The 6,104-nt window shown below is 44.7% G+C and overlaps 1 protein-coding gene across 2 annotated transcripts in view; it reads right to left on the bottom strand.

Moving 5' to 3' along the window:
- Nucleotides 1–6,104, bottom strand: part of TRIM2 (tripartite motif containing 2) — a 79,248-nt gene that overhangs the window by 57,868 nt on the left and 15,276 nt on the right. The window lies entirely within an intron of this gene.

The following is a 6,104-nucleotide window of genomic DNA, read 5'->3' as shown; positions in this document are numbered from 1 at the left end:
CGTTTAATTAATCAGTGCAGCGGTCCTGACTACCAGGTGGGGAGTTAGAGTCAGGGATTCTATAAAGCAAATTTCCCTTGGTATCTGACCTGGCGGATGCAGAGCACAGATCTGAGCTGGGTGGGGCCCGGCCCTGACGGACAGCGGCTAGGAGCCAGGAGTTGGCTGATAAGAGCGCCACTGATAATGTCTTACTAAACGCTGACTTCCTCTCCCTCCATCCCTTCCTCTTTGTCCTGGTAAATTGGATTATTTTAAAACCAACATGTAGTTCAGAGAGAACCTTATAAACATTTATTTATTTTGACCAATTTGTGGGCCAGAATCCCACTTCTAGGATGTTACTCAAAGGTAAAAAATAATCACAGATATGGCCAATCTCAGACAGGCCCTGCTTCCCAGACCAGGTGGTTTCTATGGCAACAGGCTCCTCCCCCGGGAGCCAAGCTCTCCTCTGGCTAAAGAAAAGCAGGCACCTCGACAGAGACATCCAAGGCTCGGCTTATCCAGTATTATGAAAATCTCCTCCCCGCTCTGGGATTTCGGCTCTCCTGCCTTCCACATCTGAGCTCAGGTGACCACCGTGCTCTGGAGTTAAGGTGGGACTTTCTCTCCTTAACAAGCCTGAGTTTACTGAGGACTTCTGAGCTCAGGGCTTTAACCCAGAGGGTGATACTAAAGGAATCTGGGCACTTTAGCAGAGAGCTAGAGAGGGGAAGCAGAATTCACTGCCCCAAATATGCCTTGTTGGGATATTGACTATTTTAAGTTGGTTATTTTTTAGAAACCAATGACTTAGGAAAAACCTTGGACCTTCCCCCTAACTGCCTAAAAGAATTTAGAAGGCTTGATCCCGGAAGGGAGCTATTATCATAGACTAGAGGCCCAGTGCATGAAATTTGTGAATGGGGGGAGGTGGGCGGGGGGGGTTCCCTCAGCCCAGCCTGCACCCTCTCCAATCCAGCAGACCCCTCATGGGATGTCCGACTGCCAGGCCTAAACTGGAAGTTGGACATCCCTCTCACAATCCTGGACTGCTGGCTCCTAACTGCCGCCCCCCCCCCACCCCTGCCACAGCTTGGTCACCCCCAACTGCCCCCCTCTGCTGGCTTGGTCACCCCTAACTCCCCCCCCCGCCTCGCCGGCCTGGTTGCCCCCAACTACCCCCCCCACCGTTGGCCTGGTTGCCCCAACTGCCCACCCTGCCAGTCTGGTTGCCCCACGCAGCTTGCTTGTTCAGTCATTTGGTTGTCCCTCACTAACCCCCCTGCCGGCCTGGTCACCCCACGCAGCCTGCTTGTTCAGTCATTTGGTTGTCCCTCACTAATTCCCCTGCTGGCCTGGTCATAGGCAGCCATCTACGAGAGTGTGACAGTCAATTTGCATATTACCGCTTTATTATATAGGATAACCAGAGTTTTAATCTTTAGTGTGGGGTATACAGGGAGGAACCTACCAAGGCCCTTTTGTTCAAAGTCCTCTCTGTGTCCTATTATTAAAGACAAATCCTGCAAACATTTATTTACCAAACTTTTGCTTTTCCATTGCCATGTGAATTGACTTCCTCCACGTTGAAGTCCCAAACCAAAACCACCCCCACCCCTTCTCCTTCACCCACCATGGCATACGTAAGCCTTAAGTTCCTGAGGGAGGTGTCCTAGCCCCATAATCTTATGGAACTCCCATATGTACAGACATCATAAGATTGGTCATTTTATCCATAATCTGCCTCATGTCCATTTGATTATTACACCATCTAGAAGAACCTAGAAGGAAAATTATTTTTCCTCCCGGACAATATCCTTGGTATCTGAGGTTAGTGGAACTTGCCATCACCTGCAGGAGGCTGCCTCCCCACACATGTAATCAGAAGAGAATAGTTTCCTAAGCAGCATATGTGGCACCATGCCACATGGATCACTCATAACCCAGTATCACAACCCTACTGCAAATGTCAGCATGAAGCTGTAATTAAGGCACGGGCTCTGGAGACACATCTGTGTTTGCTCTGTGTTCAGGTTGCTCATTGCCTCTGTAAGTACATTTGTAAAATATTACCTCATAAGGCTGTCATGATGACTATTAGTAAATGCATAGTGTGTAAGAGCCTTAGCACCCTGCTGAAGCACAGCAAGTCTCAAGTTACTATCATCAGAATCTGTGTGGTGCAGTGACAGAGAGTGTGGGCTCTGGTGCCAGGGTGGATTTGAATCCTGGCTCTGCCAAGGATGGCTTTGACTAAGTAATTAAACCCCTCTGTGCCTCAGTTTCCTCCTCTGTATAATGGGGGGTAATAACTTACTTCATAGGATAATTGTGAGAATTAAATGGTTTACTCTAGGGAGTGGGTGGGTGGGGAGGGATAAACTGGGGAATTTATATGCATATATGCATAGCCCATGGACACAGGCAATAGTGGGTGAAGGCCTGGGAGTGGAAGGGGTGGGGTGTAAGGGGTCAATGCAAAAAAACACAAAAGGGACACATGTAATACTTTCAACAATAAAGATAAAATTTTTAAAAATGGTTTAATCTATGAAAAGAACCTACCACAGTGCCTGACATATAGTAAGTACTCACTACATGTGTAGTACAGTATTTAGTTGTAGTAGTACTGCCAACACAAGATTTATGAGTTCTTTTAAGAATGACTAATGACTCATTTCATAATACTAGATCCTGGTTCATGTAGGGATTCAATAAACATTTATCTTTTGGAAGAATGGACCGGTAATACAATACTCCCCATTATTTATTTTCTTATGGCAAATAAAATAAATCAATAAATCAGAATGGACAGAATCATGCGAAATCAGAAGAGATAGATAGATACACTTTTATCATACTCGCCTGGACACAGCCTCCCTCAGCCTTCTCACCACTTGGCGCTGGTGTCTGCCAGCACTTTGACACCAGGTCAGCAAGAGGCTGGAGTGTTACTTTGTTGCTCTTGGTGAGTCCTCTCACCAACTCTTGATGCCAGGCCAGCCCCAGGGAAAAAGGTCTCTGCTCAAGCTCATCTGCTCCTTGTTCTTGTATGAACAAAATTAGGGGTTCTATGGAAAGTACCTCCCGGAGTGATCTGACCATAAATTCCTGCTGGGCAGTCACACCCCAGGCCTAGAGTTCTTTAGTGAGAGCTTTTAAGCCAGCCCTGTCCCTTGTTCTTGTGTCCCTTGTTCTTGTGTGTGTGTGTGTGTGTGTGTGTGTGTGTGTGTGTATTGTTGTTGTTTTGTGGTGCAAATAGGTCCAAATTTTTTAAGCTTTTAATAAGGTTGAGAAACATTTCACATCACTTAACATAATAGACCTAACTCAAGTGAGGTAGTTAAGTAAACATACTACCCATTTTAATTCAGAAGCATGGGTAAACAACATACTCGTAAACAATAAGAATTGGAATTAACCAAAGGTTTGGGGCCCTCTCTCATTCTAACCAAAGGAAATAAAACTTAAACTTTCTTTTTAAAAAAATTACATAAATTTATCTTTGTTTTTTACACTTTATTTTTTAAAATATATTTTTTTTTTATTTTTAACTATACTTTTATTGATTTTAGAGAGGAAAGGAGAGAAAGAAAGAAACATCAACGATAAGAGAGAATCATAGATCAGCTGCCTCCTGCATGCTCCCCACTGGGGATTGAGCCTGACCAAGAACTGATCCATGTGTCCTGACCAAGAACTGATCCATGACCTTCTGGTTCATAGGTCAATGCTCAACCACTGAACCACGCAGACCAGGCTACACTTTCTTATTAGATGCTGTACAGTACACCTCTTCCAAGTTGGCATCCTTTTCTTCAATATGATAGTAAAGTGAGTACAATACTTAATTCAAGCGAGGGCTCCACTTCTGCCTGTTTTAGTACAAAACTAGAGGCCCAGTGCACAAATTCATGCACGGGTGGGGTCCCTCGGCCTGGCCAGCGATCGGGGCCGATCAGGGCCGAGGGAGGTTGGCTGTGGGAGTGCACTGACCACCAAGGGGCAGCTCTTGCATTGAGTGTCTTCCCCCTGGTGGTCAGTGCATGTCATAGCGACCGGTTGACCAGTCGACCGGTCGTTCAGTCGCTTAGGCTTTTATATATATAGATTATAAGACACTATCTTGTGAGAATTAAAATTACATGACATTTTTATTTTAAGCGGCAAAAACAAAAACAAGCAAGTAAACAAACAACAAAAAGCTTGAACGTGCCAAATGATGAAAAGTCATCCTTTCCAGGGAAGCAGAAAGTAGACTCTACCACAAACAAGAGATGCTTAGTTAATGGAGGTTAAATTTAAAAGCACAGTTAAAATAATACAGCTTGACTTCTGAAAATACTAGGTTTTATTCATCTCCCTGTGGTAATCAATAACCAATATTGAGTTACCTATAGTTAACACATCTTTGAAATACCAGCCCTACCCCTGAAGGGTATTAACCCTCAAGAGAGCACCTAATCTTATTAACTATCCTGTAATCCATTCCCTCACCTTGATTTCTCCAACCTTTATTACCTTCCCTCCTTAATTTAAAATGCATAAAAGAAGCTGCAAAACTTATTCTTGGGAGCATTTAAGATCTTGTTCCCTGGCATATGTTATCAAATAAACTCTTATAAAAATTCTCTACAGGTTTGGATGTTTCTTGCATGGATGTAAAAGGCCTGGTGCTTCATGTGGTCAACGACCAGTAGAAACGAGTCCTCTTTAGCCAGTGTCTCGCCTTTAGAATCAGTGGTTTTTTTGAAAAGGTAAGGAGACATGCTCCAAAGTAAATAAATACTGACTTGCTTAGCTCTCCCCCTCAAGGGCTAGCAATGTGTCCAGGCTATGTGCCAGGAAGCCACAGTGCCACCAGAGGTGAGGGGAGCAGGGGCAGGTGAATAGGACCAGGTAGGCCCCAGCAGAGGGGGTGTGCACACCAGTCAGGTCAAGCCTGCCAGGCCCAGGGTGTCCTGCCCACACCGTACACCCTGGTACCAGGTAAGCCACCTTGGTGCCAAGTGGAGCCATCCATGGTCTGAGGGCCAATGCTGGGGCACCCCACTCTTTCTTGATAATATTGTTCTTCTTCCTGTCTCTCTTCTTCCCCTTTTCTCCTGCTCTATCCTTACTCCCCATCCATTTCCTTCATTCAATAAGCTTCTACTTTAGCTTCCACTATGTGCTGGGCACTGTACTGGAGTCTACATTCGGTCACTATCCTTAAGGAATTTGCGCACTTTCATGAGAGAGACAAACATAAAATCTCAGTTAAACAATCAATTAAATAAACAAAAGTAAATTCACTCTCAAATAAATAATTTCTATCTGTGGCCTCCACCTCAGCCCCACCAAGGGTGCTCATGGGTATTGCTCCAGCCGACTGGGATGGTGTTCGGAGGTTGATGATAATCCAGACCCTGGAATCAGACAACGTGTCTGCAAATCCCAGCTCTGACACTGACCAGCGGTGTGATTTGGGGGGAAATGTACAACCTCTCTGACCTTCTTTTCCTCATCTGTAAAATGGCGATAAAAGAGTTACACCTCAGCCCAGGCCATGTAGCTCAGTTGGTTACAGATTTGTCCCCGCATGCCACCGTTGCAGATTCGATTCCCAGTCAGTGCACATACAGGAATCAACCAATGAGTGCACAAATAAGTGGAACAACGAATCTCTCCCTCTTCCTCTCTCAAATCAATAGAAAATGAAAAAAAATAAAGAGTTACACCTCAAAGATGCTTAGCACAGGGAACATCTGTAATACTTTCAACAGTAAAGATGAATTAAATAAAAAAGATGCTTAGCACAGGGCCTGGCATAGAGTAAAACTCAAAAGATGTCAACTATTGTTGTTGGCTAGGGGTCGGCAACTTTCTCTGTAAAGGGCCCAATAGCACATCCTTTAGTCTTTGTGGCCACACAGTATCTGTTTAAACTACTCACTTCTTTCCTTGTTGTGTGAAAGCAGTCCTAGGTAATATGTAAGTGAAGGAATATCGCTGTGCTTCAAAAACCTACATTTATATTCACTAAAATATTACAGAATATTATTTCTTCCCCCCGCCCCCCCAAGCATTAAAAAATGTAAAACCACTCTTAGCTCACAGCCAGTGGGCGGGACTTGGCC

Source organism: Myotis lucifugus, unplaced genomic scaffold (genome assembly GCF_000147115.1).
Source record: "Myotis lucifugus unplaced genomic scaffold, Myoluc2.0 scaffold_1, whole genome shotgun sequence".
NCBI classification, from domain to species: Eukaryota; Metazoa; Chordata; class Mammalia; order Chiroptera; family Vespertilionidae; genus Myotis; species Myotis lucifugus.
This window is presented reverse-complemented; position numbering and strand designations above follow the sequence as displayed.